The following is a 19,412-nucleotide window of genomic DNA, read 5'->3' on the forward strand; positions in this document are numbered from 1 at the left end:
TCAGGCGTCTGTCAGACAGGCTGTATGTTAATATTACGAATTGAAAGTGGTACTCTTAACCAACCGAGGCCACCACTCCATGGCTGAATATTTATATGTCCAGCATGCTTGAGTATTTTATACCATTATTTGTGAAGACAAAACACATCTTTTGTCAGATCCGTTTTATGAAGTATGAGAATACTTTTTAAACAGATATATGAAAAGCACATTTTGAGTAACTCATGTTATTGAAATCCACCTTTACAAATCTGACAGCTTCAAACAATATATAATTGTCCTGTCAAAACTTCTACAAACTAAAACAACAAAAACATATGGCCCTGTGTACAGCTAATCCCCTCACCCCCTTATCTCAAGTGCACTGGATGGATTAGTCATGCTAGTTAGGCTGAATTAGACTCAAGGCAAGGTTGAATAAATGTACAAGAGATTATTGGTAGTAGTGTTCCGATTAATCGATTTCATCGATGATCGATCGGTAGTAAATGGTAATCAAGGAATCGATCATAACATCTATGATCGATCATGACTGGTTAATATGTACCTACATTTTTGTGCAATGCAGTGTAGTAAGTTACACTGTTACACTTCAATGTGAATTTCACGCATTTAACACTTATATCACGGCATGTGTATCCATCGCGGGTGCTGCAAGTCAGCATTTCTTAATAAAGGCAAGCATATAAGTACATAACAAGGAGATCCCTGATTGGCTAACGCGACTAAATGTGACTGGTAACAACCAATGCCAAGAATAATAATAGTCTTGTATCATATCGTTTCCTCTTTGATTGGACGTTAAACTCTAACTTTATTATCGATTATTAATCGATGATCGATCGTTTTGATAATCCAATGATCGATCATGAAAATTCAACCAATGCCCAACAATAGTTATAGGTGTATGGTGAAATGTTTATTGACATGTGACTATTATAACATGTAATATGTCAATATTTTACATGATTTTTAAAACAAATACATGGTGTCTCATAGCAACGTCAGTAGTGGTTTCAATTTGCAATGTGAGAACATAATGTCTGATTGTTCTAGTGTCAGTAGGCAAGTTTCAGGAACAACATATGTCATATTTGGGATATCACTTTCCTAAGTACAAATTATAGTACTTTTTTGGGTTGAGTCCCATCCGTGATTCGAACCAGCACCCTCAGAGTCAGGCACCTAATCGTCAGCTCACAGCTCACAAGCCCGCTCAGCCACCGCGACTTCCACCGTGACTCTACACAAAGTACGCAGTATAGACTACCAGTTGTCCGACTTCCATTTTTGTGGCTGAGCGAGCGAGGCGACTGACTTTGTGTGCTGGCGATTAGGTGCCTGACTCTGAGGGTGCGAGTTCCAGGGATTCAACCCTCATAATACTGCTATAATCTCTTACAAAGTGAGTTGAATTTTGTGTCGTGATACTTATAAACATATTTTAATTCATTTACTACCTCCAGAACGTGGAAAAACGTGTATTGTGAGTAAAAGTAATTATTCTCGCCCATGGGCCAAACTGTTTTGTTTTTCGACCATGGGAGAGATGTTTTAAAAATGCTCTATATAAGCCGAATCAAGTCAAAAAATCAAATTAGTGAAATGAAGTCATAGATTCAGAACCTCTAAAACATAGAAAAAAACATGTACTTTTAGCAAAAGTAAATATTCTCGGCCATGGGCCAACTGTTCGCCTATGGGCAGAACCATGGGCGAGCAAATTTAAATTTTGAGTTTTCAAAAACAACACTTTCATTTTTTCGTGAGTGTTAGTATATATTCATAACAAATGCTTGTTTCATTTTTGTCAAATCTTGTCAAAAACTGGCCACAGTACGGAGAGTGTCTGGACTTTAGTGAGTCCAGAATTAAATAGTGACGCGTTGTATATATTTCACACAGAACTTTTTAAGTTAGCTGTTATGGAAATATATTTATATTGAAATGTAAGGCAACACTCCAGCCATAAATCTTGAATGGTCCCATGCATGAGTGCCGTAGCGGAAATATGCAATACGTTTTGGTTAGAATTGACCATGATGTGGCTATTTATGGCGTGGATATTGCTGACCAGCGCTTAGTTCGCCACACATTTGTACATAGACCTCTTGGTCTGTGACCTCAGAGCCGTTGCTGTAATGTGGTAGTGCGGTTGTACTGGGCTAGGCAGCAAGCAAACAAATTAACCATGACTCTCTCCCGCGTTTGCTCTTGCCTTCTCCTTGTTCCACTCCGTCCCTTGCTGTCTCTCCCTCGATCGCTCTCTCCCTCGCTCGTTATCTAGCGCTCGCGCTCTTTTTTTCTGTCTTCCCTACCTCATGCTCAGTGAACATATAGACGCAGTTGCAACTCAGGAGTTTGATTTTGTACCCGCCCCCCTTCTCTCTCTCTTTGTGTATGTCAAGGATTGTTGATAATTTAAGTTTGTATTAATTCATGAATATTATTCTGGAAGGGGAAAGGGTGGAACTCCTGCCGGCACCAGAAATATTCCTCTCACATTGCACCCATGTAGGGTATCTATGGTGGCTGATTTAGGGCCACCACTTTCTCGCTTTAACGCGATAACGCGATAATGCGACAAAGCGAGAAAACAAGGCGAGAAAGCGATGCAGCCAGTCGAGAAAGCGATGGAGCGAGGAAGTGAGAAAGAGATATTTACCTTTATTCTGCCCTGTCATCACCCATGCCTAGATGAACAATCCCTGGCTTCCATTTGCCCATCCACCCTACCGGTTTAGCGCTAATTAACTATCGGCTTCCCTTGTTATCTTATCATGGTTGTCTCAAATGTTCGTACATAGCTTTCCGCTTCATAGGTTCTTCATACACCTGATGAAATATATAAAAAATATACTCCGTAACATCGTGTTCAACAAATGCAAAAGTGTTGCCGTGACGCCATAAAGAAGAGTATCAGGAAATGAGGTAAGCCTTAACAACCAGTACTTTCCCTACTCCCCATTTTGCCAGGGAACAGGATCGGGATTACATTAGTCTTTAGCAACATATGTTTGTTGTAAGAGGTGACAAACAGGATAGGGTAGTCAGGCTCGCTGACACATGTCATCGTAACCCAATCACGTAGATCGATGCTCATGATGTTGATCACTGGATTTTCTTATCTTGACTCGATTATTTACAGACCGCCGCCAACCCAGTGAATGTCATCTGTTGCTCTCATTAGATTCGAATAGTTTTGACATAAATTGACCAAACTATAAATATGATAATACAGGTAGATCATTACATATATTGAACGAGTTTCAAGTCCTCGTCTGACACCGAAAATGTTACAGACCGAAAAAGGTTAATTGGATACACGCATCACCAATCAGCCTATCAAATGCTACGCGACCACGAGCAGCTGTACCCTTTGTGATATATACACGTAATACATGTATACAGAGATAGGTAAAAGATTGTATTTATAAGTTATGACGCTGTCAGATATGGCAAACGGAATGTTTACACATCAACATTCGACATATAAATGTCATTTAAACTGTCTCAATAATAGATTCACAACGTACCGTAAGTGATGATATGTACGATATCAGATAACCGTGCTACAGAGCAAAGAGTTGTTATTTACATGGACACTTGGCTTCATCATGCATCATTGTTCATGTGTAAACATCAACCAACTTACAGAACAAACTTTACTGATGAATATATAAGCATTTCCTGTAGTATTGTACGTCACGTGCTTTCAGGAACGATTTGGGTTCATAAAGGTGAAGATCGTCAGTTAAAAAATATTATCATCTTGAAGAAATCAAAGATAGTACAGCTGTATTTTTGATAACCATCAAAGACATAAATGGTTCCACTTATTGCTAAGAGCGACATAAATTGATCGAATCTCACTCACTTAATTGGGTTGTTTACGTATATGATTGTTTGGATGTGTAGGCTGTGTTAGTGCTATCACAATGCCTTATTTGTCTCTCTCTCCCCCCCCCCCCCCTCCCCCCGCAATATCTATCATATTTTAATTGGTTGATGTCATTAAGGACAATTCCAGTCCAGTAATGGCATAAAATATGTTATTCCTTCAGTCACGTCACAAACTGAATGTTTCCGGCATTTCACAATATGAATATTGTAAACTTTCAAATAGTATGCCAAAGGAAAGTCTACATCTATCTTAGATTTTCTCTAAACATCAAGTCAAACAATGACTATAATGGACACGAACATTTCTGAAAACCATTTAATACTATTGAGAAAGTACGGATGGCGATTGAGCTCCAGTTTGTTGTTATTCATGTACAGACAGGACTGAATTATGGGTAATATCGCTTACTCGCACTATCGCTTTCTCACTTCCTTGCTCTATCGCTTTCTCGCGCAATGATATCGCTTTCTCGTCTCGCGATATCACTTTCTCGTCTTGTGCTATCCCTTTCTCGTCTCGTTTTATCGCTTTCTCGCCTCGCGATATCGCTTTCTTGCTTTCTCGCCTCCAACATTTAAGGCGAGAAAGCGATGACCCAAATCAGCCACCACAGGTATCGGATCCGGGTCGTCAGCGTGACGAGCGAACGCTTTAACCACTCGACTACCCTACCGCCTCAACAGGTGAAAAAAATAATAAACAGGCACAGAATGAGAAAACAATACTTGAAAAACTGAGTGATGAGCCAAGATGAAACATTAAACAGGTGAAAAGTTAATCGAACCTTTCCATAATTGTGGACAAATTGTGCCAGTTTTGAATGTGATGTTTAAATCAATCGATTTATGGAACAATGGTAAAATTTAAACGACAGGGTCGTATCTTCAAACTCATTTACGTGGTACGTTCAACTCGTGTAATAAATCTGTAGTATTCAGGGTAGGAAAGCAGCCGGAAAATTGCGGAACTTGCAAATATATAGTTGAAAATTTACGGAAACCATGAGAAAAACCGGGAACGAACTAGTCCATGTATACTCTAAAGTGGACAGTTCCGCCCCAAATATTTTAATGCTACAATATGCCAAGGGTGACGTGATGAATACTATGGACAACCAGGGACCCTTCACAATCTACGACTTTGAGGTGAGGAAATGTTGAGGTGATGATGTTATTTATAGAAAAGTATGTACAATGTGAATGACCCAATAAAATTCATTTACAAAGTATTAAAGAGACCCTCTGCATGCCATGAACAAAATCAATGCGCTCGCCTCTTTTAGGTATCGTCACCCATAGACATAAATTATGAACGTTCCTTAAGGGACAAAGCAAGCGCCCATAAACAACAAATTACAGGATCCCAAAACAAGGTGCATCCCTCTAATCTTCCTGATGCCGTTGTTTTCTTTCTAGAGCACTTTTGCACCAGTATGTATATGTGGTGTAAAGCGAACGGCTATACCATTACACAGAAAAATTATATAAGATATATTACACAGATGTCCTAATATTGCTAAAGACGACATAAAACCATACACCCATACTCCAAATTTAGTTACTCCTTGAATATAATAATAAAATGATATAATTATAGCAATGACACAGTAGAAGTTGTCTCAACCGGCACTCATCGGGAAAGAAATAGTTCGGTTTAGATAGCGTGCTGGATTGTAGAGCTGGTGTTAAATGTACAAGCCACGGGTGGAACTGGGACTTAATTCTGGTGTCGACAACTTGCCGGATTGGACAGATGCCGGTTTTTGACAGCTTACACTGTAATTGTATAATTAAAAGTATAAGTATTGTTGGAAGGTTGATAAAAATGGCGTAAAACTTAAATCTCTGATACCTTAGTGGGTTGGCACTATGAAGCGGGCATTATTTCGGACCAGTTTTAACCACACACGCATGCACGGACGCACATACGCACGCGCGCACACAGCGAGACACAGACACACAGAGAGCCTAAATTTTTGTCTGTTATATTATCTGCTACTTTTTCTGACCATAATGTAACTTTGTCCAAACCTTGGCTGTCACAACTGAAATCAATTCTCTGTGTTGATAAGATAGGATGATTTGTTTGTTTGTTGTTGGTTCAGACTCGTTATTTACAGGCTGTCGTTATAAAGATGCAATGTTGATATATGCCGCGTTAAACAACAAACAGGTATTCATCTTGCCCTAACATGCAGGCATGTAGATAGAATCTTGCTGAGGCGTTTAACATTGATTTTACTTTACCAGCTCAGATATATAGTCCATTGTATTATGTATTTTCGTTGAAAGAAATTGCAGATTAGCATTAGTATACTATAAGGGTAACGCTATTTTCCGTCTTTTCAACTGCCCTCCTTCGTCGGGCTGTTAATGAAAGACCTCGGGCTTCTGCAAATGATAATGCCCTGAAAAATAACGTGACCGTTCTTATAGCTGAAATGAATAGATTTTTTTTGTAAAATAAGAATAAAAACAGCGGCATCGGTTTAGAAGCATTTACTGCCAACAACAAAACGACGGAGGTCACTGACACACATTTTACAAATATAGACACGTCATAGAACAACAAAAATGACGTCACTGTTGTGAGTAACGACATTCGATTTTGACCTTTGCTCATACTACCAGCCGCCATTGTTTTCAGTGATCAACAACGTTAGACTTCAAGTCGATATTTTCATTGCTGTATATTGCAATTTATGGTACAATTGTTATGGATGGCACAGGCAGGAAAGTGCATAATGACACAGGCACGTGTGACGAATGAGAGCCAGATATATGGTCAATGATGAACCCAAGTTCACACGAGCCGCAGGTGATTGAACTTCAACAGCTGAGCTACCTATGACGTCACCTAACCACGGGCTTGATATTGGCCCGTCGTCAAGCATTTTGCGGGCATTATCAAGTTACAGTGGTCCGCTCATTTCTGATAACGTGCGGTCGTTTTAATGATAATTCTATCCATTTTAGCTATAAATATTCTTAAACTATTCACTACACTTAATGTGAAAAGTTTCCAAATTTCCCCTTCATCCCATCGATATCAAAATGGCCGCCACATGAAGTAATGTGCCATCTTTTTTTCACTTATAAGTGCTATTCTGTTTCTATTTTCACTATATATTTGATTTTTTATGCTGTTAAGGGTTACTAGTATACACCCAAGTATCAAATATATGGACGAAACTGACGATCTGATTAACGAGTTCTTCCTACTCTAACAATGAGAGAATTGCAATCAATATTTAACATACAGACACATAACATGTATATCATGTGGGCAAATAAACACGAAATGAACTTCTAAAATGCTCTTACAAAATGGACAGAATCTTTATTCACTTGGGATATTATTTCTCCTACCTGTATTCTTCATGTATATTGTTCACCCAATCTTAAAAGTGACAACATCCTCTTAAATCTTTGTTATGTAAAGTTGAGAAATATGATTCCATATTAAACACCCTTTGACACATGAACAGAGCCCTAAATTAGAACGTTCATCTAACATAGAAAATATACACTGGATGTTACAATCTTTAACTCGTTGAGAACTTTCGAAACTGAATACATACATGTTACAACACGATAACGTTTAGTTGCAAAACGTAATGTTAAATAAGTTTAATACACATATATGTCTACAAGGAAATATCGAAACTGAGCCCCAAACAATCCTTAATTTCAGGGCGACGCAACCTAGACTGGACTAGTCATTCAACACGTGAGCGCAGCTCCTATTCTATATATTCTCAAGGGTCACGGAGGCAGTCAAATACGAGGGCTATTACACTTGTACTCATTTCTCACAGAGGGGCACAGGAAAGGATGCTTTGTTTGTTTGCTTTTGAACCTGACTCGATTTCTCACAGGCCGTGGACATCTAGATAGAATGTTGCTGAGCGCCGAGTAGAAGAAAACCGGCGTTGTACTTACTAACGCATCATGCACCAACCACACGGTCAGGGACGAAGCTCGGACGTGAAACTAGATTTTGCGTCCGCTTCGAATACCTTCTCGCTGTCAAACTGTTGGTTAGCGCTGAAGGGTACAATGGGTGCTTGAGTTACTTGAAGTCGGTATTTGACGTTGGAGACTCAGCGACTGCCGGATCGATAGGGGCGATAGGCTAGGCTGGTTGTTAAAGTGTTCGCTTGTCAGTTGAAAACTCGGGTTCAATTACCTATAGAGGTACAATACGTGAGGCCCATTTCTGGTGTCCACCTCTATGATATTGCTAGAATATTGCTAACTGTGGCGTGAAATCTGATTCAATCGCTGCATGGATGCTTTAATAAAAGTTTTGTTTCGTGACTATTTAGGCAAACATTTTTTTCTTCTTTGATGCAACAGAACAGGCCCTGGCTGAACTCAGTTATCTACGGGGTTCAGTGGTATTGAACCAAACCCATGTTCGAGGGGATCCCCCCAAACATCTACGATATGCTTCACTTCGAGCTGACCCATGCGGTTCAGGGTCAGAATTGATCTTCAGTAACCCATGTTTGTCGTAAAAGGCGAACAACGGGATCGGGTGGTCAGGCTCGCTGACTTGGTTGACACAATGTCATCGCTTCCCAGTTGCTTAGATCGATGCTCATGCCGTTGACCACTGGATGGTCTGGTTCCGATTCATATATTCGCTGCCAATAATTAATATATAAAGTATGCAAGTATGTGACCCACTCCCAGGCACATGTGTACAAAGCTGATCCCCCCCCCCCCCCACACACACACACCTCCCAATCTTCCAGAACAAAATGGACACCCCCCAAAAGCATCATAACATCCCTCAACACCACCCCACTCCATGGACGATAATCGAGCATTTAAGATTTTAACTCCGCATTGAAATGCTTCTCCATTTAAAACATTAGTGAGCTTTGAACTTGACACCAGTTATATATCACTACATGACAGTTCATGCGTTCATGTGGATATATGGCGGTTGTTGACGTTGGCATCACGACAACCATCGGAATAGCCGCTAATAGAATCTTGGATCGAATAAAATAACAGAGAACAAATTGGTGAATAGGTGTTCTCACTTGTTTCTGAATACTTACCGGGAAACTTCCTAACTGTCCACCTGCACATAGAATCATTAGTGCTATCTTTCACGCTTGTTTTACAGAACTTACGATAAACTCGTTCAACGCTAATTTTACATAATGGAGTACTGGTTCAACGCGGGTATCATTTAACACCACCTACAATCCATAATGATTCAACTGCTCCCCAATTTCACAAGTAATTGCATGAATCATACATAAAATGCATATCGAAAGGTTCCTCTGAGAATTTCTAAATATTAACTTCACTTTTGTCAGTGTTTACACTTTATCTCCATATTTTAAAATAAACAGAAAGCATGAAGATGTGACGAATCGAGCAGTGGTTCCACTCATTAAGACCATATCTTCGGCCAAGTGATTCTTCAATGAAAATTGAAAAGAAGTGGGGTGACGTTACCTCCCCTTGTCCAAGACCAGTTTGTAACTACATATTTAACACTGAACAGAGGAATAGCTCATACGTGACTTAATATTACGTTACACAGGACGACAAAACATATATGAATTTTCTACCAATTCGAAAAACAATATCCATGGGTCCAAAATCCACTTTTGTAAATAAACGCAGAGAATATCCTATCATTGTCTTTCAGAAGTGGAAATACCCAAAATAAAAATGACATCAACAGTGATGTCCCATTCCTTAAATGCAAACTGCGTTTGTGACATCAAGTTTGCCACTTAAGTTTTTTTTGGAACATAATTGTTATAAACTTAGAGGACTAATACCTCAAAATTGTTTGGGTCATCGTAAGACGTTTCCCCATGCTCCCATAATCAATAACAATGCCAAATATCCCTTTTTTCCAAATATGTAGCTAAACAACTTCAGTATTTCTGTTCCTATAACCTATTTTAAAATAGCTGCATATTGAATCTGAAACGTTGTTAAGGTGATTTCTTTTTCTTCATATGGCTAATGGAATCATTATATGTCCTTAAATAAAATCGCTGATTTAAATGAGCCGTAAGAGTCAGTCGGTGTACATGTGGACAGTTCTTAACACATGTCCTTAACACGTTCTTAACACATGTACTTAACATATGTCCTTAACACATGCACTTAACATATGTCCTTAGCACATGTCCTTAACACATGTTCTTAACACATGTCCTTAACATATGTCCTTAACACAGGCACTTAACATATGTCCTTAACACATGTTCTTAACACATGTACTTAACATATGTTCTTAACATATGTTCTTAACACATGTACTTAACATATGTCCTTAACATATGTCCTTAACACAGGCACTTAACATATGTCCTTAACACATGTTCTTAACACATGTACTTAACATATGTTCTTAACATATGTCCTTAACATATGTCCTTAACACATGTTCTTAACACATGTCCTTAACATATGTCCTTAACATATGTCCTTAACACAGGCGCTTAACATATGTCCTTGACACATGTTCTTAACACATGTACTTAACATATGTCCTTAACACATGTCCTTAACATATGTCTTTAACACATGTTCTTAACACATGTAATTAACATATGTCCTTAACATATGTCCTTAACACATGTTCTTAACACATATACTTAACACATGTTCTTAACACGTGTCCTTAGCACATGTTCTTAACACATGGCTCTTCTCAAATACTTTTAAGAAAATTAAAATTGCTTTGTGAGTTCATAATGCTCTGTCTCCAAACAAGGCAAAGTCGCCATTTTTATAGTTAACATGAATAGCGGTTAAATCATGCTCAGCAAATAAGGATATCTTCTTTGAACTTACAGCGCATGCATATTTACATTCCATTTCAACTTTCCCAATTCCGTTTACATTAATTTTGTCCATGTCCTTTGTCCTTAATTTCAGATATAAAGAGGTGTGGTTGAGAACATATTCAACTCTTACCCTAATAAAACTAAATTAAATATCGATGTTTGCTATGTTTGACCCTTGAACAACCCCCCCCCCCCCCCCCAAAAAAAAAAACAAAACCAAAAAAAACCAAAATAACAACAAAAACCAAAAAAAAAACCCCCCAAAACAAACAAAAAACAAACAAAAAACTCCCCCCAAAAGCAAAGCAAAGCAAAGCAAAGCAAAGCAAAGCAAAGCAAAGCAAAGCAAAGCAAAGCAAAGCAAAGCAAAGCAAAAACAAACAAACAAAAACAACAACAAAAAAAAAGGAAAAACAAAAAATACAAAAAGCCCCCCCCCCCCCCCCCCCAAATCCAAACAAACAAAAAGACAAAAACAAAACAACAATAAATACAGCAGAAAAACAAGACAAAACAAAGAAAAAAAACGAAAAAAAACCAAACAAACCCTCCATCAACAAGAAAGCCAAACAAAACAACCAAAAACAAAACAAAACAAACAAACAAACAATAATCCACAACACTAGCTCCTTATCTTCGGTACTCTCTTCCAACCCTGTTTCATGGACATAGATCAGATTCACAATACCCAATCCTAGAGTTTCGAGAAACGAAACTAAGCCAAAATCGCAAACTCAATTTGTAACTTAAAGAAAATGTAAGCAAAGTCCGTGTTGGTTAACGATACGGTCTTTGGGTGCACGTTGCACGGATTAAATACGATACGGTCGTTCTGTGCACGTTTAGTCCATGTTGGTTTAAGACACGATCCCTGGGTGCACCCTGCACGGGTTATATTTAGGCAAGCGGTCTGTGTGTACAGTGTAGGTCACAGTCTTAGCAGATGAGCTGCATATCGGCGCTATGTAAATATAAGTATAGCATTGTAATTTAACATGTGCCCAGCGATCTTCAATTATGAAGACACTTCACTAAGACAACCCACAAATACATGTTGAAAATATCCATTCACGCCAATATTCAACCTTACAGCATATTTCCCGCTAACGTTGATCCACAAGCTAACAAGTGGGATCACATATCATGCACACATTTAACATACTCGAACAAACTTTTCTGACACACTTTGAAAGTATCATCCATTGACACAGTATGTATTAAACGTTTGGACAGAAGATCAGTAAATCTGGATTACATATTAGCGGGCTTCAATTATAAATACCATTTACAGACAGACTAATTACATGTATTTAGAAATCATTACAAATTCTATATCCTCGCACATCTGTTGAAGTCTTTTTTCGTTCCTGTTATAGAAGTGAAGGCGTGAGTGCATACAGACAAAGACACACAATTTTACCCAAAGTGTGACAAATCACCAGTAACTGGTATGACGAATTCATGGTTTAGTAGGGTTTATGTGTGTCGTCAGTGACTGTAACAGCTGAAATACAGAGTGCAATAGTACAACAGAAGCACAAGTGCATAGGAGAACAATCGTTGTACCACCATTGCACCACCACTGCCCATGCGTGACTTGTCATGACTGCATACAGAAATAGTCTAGTACTGGGTCCCCTCTGTTTTGAGAAATATTATTCATGAAGGCTTAATACGCTCTTATGGTGTGGATGGTGTGCTGTGGACATGTGTCTTGAGATTCAGCCTTGTGTGTTTTACGTGGTATTCTGTTTCGCAGTGTTCAGCTTGTCAGTGGTTGTCCCATTATCTGCAGCGTTCAGTGCACATATTTATGATCAGCCTGTGAAAATATCAAACCTTGTTTCTGAATCCAAGATGGAGAACCATAATGGGTTGTTATACACGCACGTTTTGTCTAGATGGTATGTCTGGGTAGGATATAGAACACATACCGACATATATGCTTGGGTCAGCGCATGCATTCTCAAAAATAATAAAATAATTACTCATAGTGAAGATATATTCCTATATATAGCTGTTATGATCTCGGAAAAATAGCGTCTTTACCATGGAAATGACAAAATGACATATTGTCTGACATTTTCAAGTGTGGCAACAATGGTTTTGACAGTACCAAATACATCTTGCTATACCTCCGGTAGACCTGCTTCCTTTTTTTTGTCACATCAAAGACCACCTGTCTTGAAATAAAGTAACTCTTGCGCACGTATTTTCCTTTATATTTGATTGCATGTTGGTAATGAAAGTGTATGCATGTCGCAGGATTCTGGCTGATGTGTTTTTATTGGATGAACGATAAACCTGTGGATCACAACAACACGTGAGAGTTGATGCCTGGCAAGGTGTGTCTCTAAGTAGATGATATCAAAGTTAAATAATTGTCAAATATTCTAAATATGTTGAGTGGAATTAATTGTATTTTATACAATTAAAATTATCACTTGCACACCAACACGTTAAAGTTGTTGCCAAAATGGCGTGTGCGGGTCCCCTGACACATGTAGCTTTTATAGAGAGCAGTCATATGTCGTGCAATCGGAAACACTTGCATGGACTGCACGTGCCAAGGCCCAGGGTGTACCTGTCAGATCACAAGTAAGGTGAGCTGTCTCCGTCAACATCAGTGAGAGTGCTGGAAGTAAGGTGTAGTGGTAATGACAAAACAGTTGTTTGCCTGTGACATGCAGATGAATGCATTTATGTATATTTAGGATTGTGTGTAATCAAGTCCCCTTGGTCAATCAAAGTTTAAAAAATGTACATGTCATGCGGGATAACTATAATGAACAGACAAACGCTTGTAGTTACATAAAATACATAGCATTATCACAGAAAAAAACCCCACAAAATACAACCTAAATGTACTCGACTAACCGCCCTGCGACTTCTGAGAAATAATATTACATTATAAAAAACAAAACTACATATTGAAAATAATAACATATCACAAGAACAAATGCTAAGATAAACTTACCATAATCATTTAAAATATAACGTTTGGTCAAAGCATAAAATAGCAGGTTTTAGAAACGGTAAAAAAGTCACCAGATTTAAGAATATAAGAAAACATTCCTTCATAAGATAGCGTATTAAAATTGGGGATTTTACTTGAACACGAATCCAAAATATTTTCTGTAATGGTGGGTAGTGAAATGAAACATGGAATTCACCCTGCACTTTTGTAGGACAAGTAAAACGAAATCTCGAGTTGTCTGGCAAGTTCTCGTATCTTCCTGTCTCCGCGTGTACACGCAAAACTCTTGAGTGCACATTGATCTTGTTTCAGAATTGCTCATGCTACATCTGTCTAGCCAAAAGGTTAGATGAGGTGATATGGGTTTAAAGGTTGTTCGTAAGAATATATTACACTTTGGGCGCGGTCTGCGGTATAGGAGGTACAAGGTTACATACAATGTATTACTTAAATACAGTTGTAAAACATAAAATGGCGACGTTCACGCGTGTGTGTGGCTCCTTGTACTAACCCAGATTTAAGCTGACTTTATGCTGCTAGATCACTGAGATACCACGCCGCAGTTTAGCGTGAATATCCCACTCAGACACGTTGTAATAACTCCGCACAGACTAGTCCTTGTTGTACCCATTAATACCGAGAGCTGGGAAGGGACCCACAAATACCATATTTTAACGTCTTTTTGAGCTTTATTGATTACAACTTCTTGTTTATTACGTTGAGCGACGTTTCGATGTAGATTCTCACATCGTTTTCAAGCTAAATGTGAATACAACCAAATAGTGAGAAGCTTATATACATGGTATGTTATGACAAACAGCGGATTGAAAATAACAACAGCATGTGATAGAGTAAACGAGTGGTACATAATTGGAGGAGGCCAGTAGATGACTAAGACAACAAAGAGCACTAGTGATGAAGCCAGTGAGTGGGATGAGTAGTAACAACAGACACAATGCTTAGATAGTTTATGGTTTGATCAGTTCTTCATAGGTCGATGGTAAAGCGGTCGGGGATCGAATCCGCGACCATCCGCTCTCCGGGCGAACGCTCTAAATATTACATATTATATAGTATATATTATTATTGTCATTACTATTATTCATTTTCATATTAGTCTGTTTAAACTGCATTTTGTTGGAACTGAAAACCTATCATTTCCGTTTTACATATACATATAAGATTATTTCAATCATTGATAACACGTGTAGTAATTGCCGATGACAGAACATACCGAGAGAAGAAAGAATATGTGGACTATGCAACTACAACTTTGTTGGTGACGAATTCCATTATCTTTTTATATATCACAGTTGGGCCAATTTATCAACTCTTAGCAAGGTTATATCGCCTGTAAATTTTAAACTTAGCAAACGTTTATAACTTTTTATCTCTCACTTGTATACATTGTTACATAAATATCTCATCATGACGCATGTTTATATTTATGTACCGTTGTACATTCTTTGCTCTTGCACCACCGATGGTGGCTTTATGAGAGTAAAGAAGATGAAGTTGAAGATGGATGTAGTGCTAATTTTACTAGACACCTCATTATATCCTGTGAGGTTTTCTCAGTTGCGCTGCATCTGGTGTATGTCATTAACAGCATGCGGTACAGTGTCTTTTCTAAAGAGTAATCTTTGTAACTGTTTATTGTAACACACTTGTTTTTTCGGTTATCGATTCATATGATTTTCAAATTGATTAGGCTGCAAACAAAATTATACGTTTCTCGTGCATATTTTTTTAAAGTGACGAGTACAGTTAGACTTTTAAAAAAAAATTCTGATAGTAAAAAGTGACGAGAGAGGAACACATTTTTATTTTCTCTCAGAAATACGTCTTGGGAGTTTAGCACGTGTTAATGAATTGTAGATTCAGTCACACTCGTTCTTTTTGTGGACACGTGGATGATAGGGACCCTGCCAAATCAAACTTTTTTTTAAGTGGCTATACAAACTTGCTACGCACACAAATGAAAGTGACACGCCAATGCCCGAGAAACATTTCACTTTTATTTAGCCTTAATGGTCCAAACGCGCAATTCGTCTATTCTATAATTATGTGTGACTGGTGAAATGCACCGAATAAAGACTTTCCTGATTAGAAGAATAACTTTCATTACTCTTATTACTAATTGTTTGAAAATAAACTTACTTCTTGTAATCGCTTTATTGTCAGATCACTTGGACATATCTTAATTAAGAAACACCTGTAATTAATCTACACTGTAATCTCATATGTAAGCATCTTTAGACCCCCAGCATCTCCAGTAGCCTCTCCCAAACAGATTTTACGGACCAGTGACTCCACGGTTCACAGTGACCCATCGAGAAATTACTCATGCGTGGGTAGACAATCTAGGTATACGACGGGGTTGTATAGTCAGGGCTTTAAAATTGCGCAATCTAGGTTGTAATCCTATAAACGGATGCTTTTCTTGTTTATGTTAAGTCATTGCGACACGGTCTAGTTCCCCAGCATCAAAATCTAGGTATTGCAATACCCTAGACCAAACAACAAACCTTATGTTATGTTTGATAACCATATAACCTCGTACTTCCCATGCCCCTTTATTATTCTCACTATTCATAAATGACATCGAATCACACCTTTACAGTCAAGGATGTACAGGTATTAATTTTGAACAATCTGCTGAAAAGAACATCACTGTTTGGATATAATTTATAATTTTACTATATGCCGATGATGCTGTCTTGGTAAATGACAATCCCAATGATTTGCAGTTGTCTCTGAATTCATTTTATGACTACTGTAGTCAGTGGAGGTTAAAAGTAAATCTCTCTAAAACCAAAATCGTTGTATTCGGTAGTGGCCCTTCCCAAAAACTCGAAAAGAAGCTACATTTTACTTACGGGGGCGAACCAATCGAAATTGTTGATAGCTATACTTACCTTGGTATCAAGCTTCACCGTAATGGACGATTTGTAAATGCAATCAAAAGTCTTGTAGAAAATGCAACTAAAGCAATGTTCTCTCTTCTGAAAAGAGCACGTAATTTGAATCTACCTTTAGACTGTTTGATGTCAGCTTTCGACACAATGATAGCTCCCATATTAATGTATGGTTCAGAAATATGGGGTTATGAAAGCTTATTGTTAATTGAAAAAACACATTTGAAATTTCTAAAATACGCCAGTGGTCTTAGAAACTCAACTCCCAACTATATGGTATATGGAGAATTTGGAAGATATCCTCTATACATTAAAATATATAAAAGAATTATCTCACTCTGGCATAAAATAGCTATAAACCCACTCAATATGAAACTGTCAACTATGTTATATAACTTTGTAACATCATCTTTACCGAACGTTGTAAACCAATTACAATGGTTTAAACGTGTTAAAGATATTTTAGATAATTGTGGACTTTCAGAAATATACAAAAACCCTTTTCTTTGCTCAACTGAATACTTGGTATCTAAAATAGAATTAACATTAAAAGACCAGTATCTACAATATTGGCATTTTGAACTGTCCTCCAGTTCCAAAGGTAAATTCTATCAAACTGTTAAAGACACTATATTATTTGATAACTATCTGTTTCTTCCTAAAGAAATATATATACCGATTCTTAAATTCAAGCTGTCTAACCATAATCTACCCATCGAAACAGGACGCTGGTCCAATACTCCAAAAGAAAATAGACTTTGTAAACTTTGTGATTCTTTGTCTGTTGGGGACGAATTCCATTATCTTTTTAAATGCGAAGCTCTTCTCCAACAGCGGGTGATGTACATCCCAGAATACTTCTATAAATGGCCAAATGCATTCAAACTAAAAAAACTATTCTCAGTACAGAAAACAAAACACATTAAAAACCTCTCTAAGTTTTTGAATACTCTTTCTAGCATGCTCCACCCCGCTAGGCCGCTACCCGCTAGTCCGCGACGGGTAAATGACGTAATTCAGTACCGCTAGCCCGCTAAGCTGCTGTGCTGTTCTAATAATTTACTCCCTCTGTTACCGCTACAACTGATTAATGCAGACAACACCTCGGATAAGGAAAACTAAATTAAGATAATAAGATAAGCTCCACATTTAGTAGACCTCCGTTTGCCACAACACCACCTCAACCCATCTTTCTGAATTTTCGATTTGTAGAAAATATAGTTGTCCAAAACTGCAACCTGGTTTCCTCTAGCACCCGTCACAAATTCAACCTGTCTTTCCATTATTTCGGATTTCTGACAATAACCGAACATTGCAGCTTTTTAAACCCTCTCCATGATTTCTAACAAAACATTGCAGAGTAATGAAAATGAAATGTACGTAACAAAACATACTCATCTTTACCGGAAATCATAAAAATAACATACGTAACAAAACATACTCATCTTTACCGGAAATCATAAAAATAACATACGTAACAAAACATACTCATCTTTACCGGAAATCATAAAAATAACATACGTAACAAAACATACTCATCTTTACCGGAAATCATAAAAATAACATACGTAACAAAACATACTCATCTTTACCGGAAATCATAAAAATAACATACGTAACAAAACATACTCATCTTTACCGGAAATCATAAAAATAACATACGTAACAAAACATACTCATCTTTACCGGAAATCATAAAAATAACATACCACCCGCCGTAAATCCCGCGATTGATTTATAGACCGTATATATACCGTGTCTTACAACACTTAGTCTTCCTCATCTGAACGTCATTACTCTATCTTCCCCCTTGCCCTTCCCGCAATGCTAGTTCTAAATGAAGAAAGCCTAGATTTCGTCAGGTATCCGTCTCAATTTAAAATGAATTGTTTGTTTCTGTCAAAATTATAATATTCAGAGACGAGTGTAAGTCTGTCTTACACATTAAAACACCCCAAAACACCACTGAGGGAGATATGGTTTGATGGTTAAGGTGGCTTACCAAGACGAATTAACAAGTCCCGGGTTCGACTCCCAAACAATACAATAGGGATTCAGTTCATTTCTGGTATATCCCCGATATGATACTGCCGAACAAAATTCTAAAAGTGGCTGATATCCAACACACATGATATCCATTCACTCCAAATCTCACACTAACGGTATTACACGCTGTCAAGATATTTTACATTAAAACGCACAACCTTGGGTCGAAACCTGGAAAAAAACTGACAGAGGAGGTATAAATTCTGGATGCATATGAAACAAGATTCATTTTATTTGAACCACTTGGAAGTACACAAATTCTTGTAAGACAGGTAAAGTATAAAGTTCACAGCACTCAGTTCTGCTATCAGCCATAAAGCATAAGAGGCTGTCAGGAAGCAGTAAATCTCTTGATGGTCACCGACTCAGTCAGATTGCCAAACGTTGTTGTTTAAAAACTACGCGTCGACGTTGAAACGAAGGAAGTTTATGGTGGTTTAAATAAATAAACTATGTGTGTGACAGGTGAACAGATGTCGTTACACCTTTCTATGTAAGCTCAGTGTAAACAACAGCATTCGTGTACATTACAATGTTGGTTCCACAGTAAACAATGCCATGTTTCACAATCGGGCTTTAGCAAATCAACGCTATCCATGTATATTGTACTGTTGGGCTCGGACGTAAACAACGCTATCCATGTATGATTCTTCAAAGGCATTTAGAAGTTGGCGTAGTAATACAAGACACATTTTATGAATAGCAACTTCTTGAAAATAACGTCGTGAAAATAAACTC

The 19,412-nt window shown here is 37.9% G+C and overlaps 1 protein-coding gene across 1 annotated transcript in view; it reads right to left on the reverse strand.

Annotated features, from left to right (window-relative positions):
* The window catches only part of LOC137284716 (UPF0764 protein C16orf89 homolog), a 441,860-nt gene that overhangs the window by 209,237 nt on the left and 213,211 nt on the right, over positions 1 to 19,412 (reverse strand). The window lies entirely within an intron of this gene.

This window comes from Haliotis asinina, chromosome 5 (genome assembly GCF_037392515.1).
Source record: "Haliotis asinina isolate JCU_RB_2024 chromosome 5, JCU_Hal_asi_v2, whole genome shotgun sequence".
Lineage (NCBI taxonomy): Eukaryota > Metazoa > Mollusca > Gastropoda > Lepetellida > Haliotidae > Haliotis > Haliotis asinina.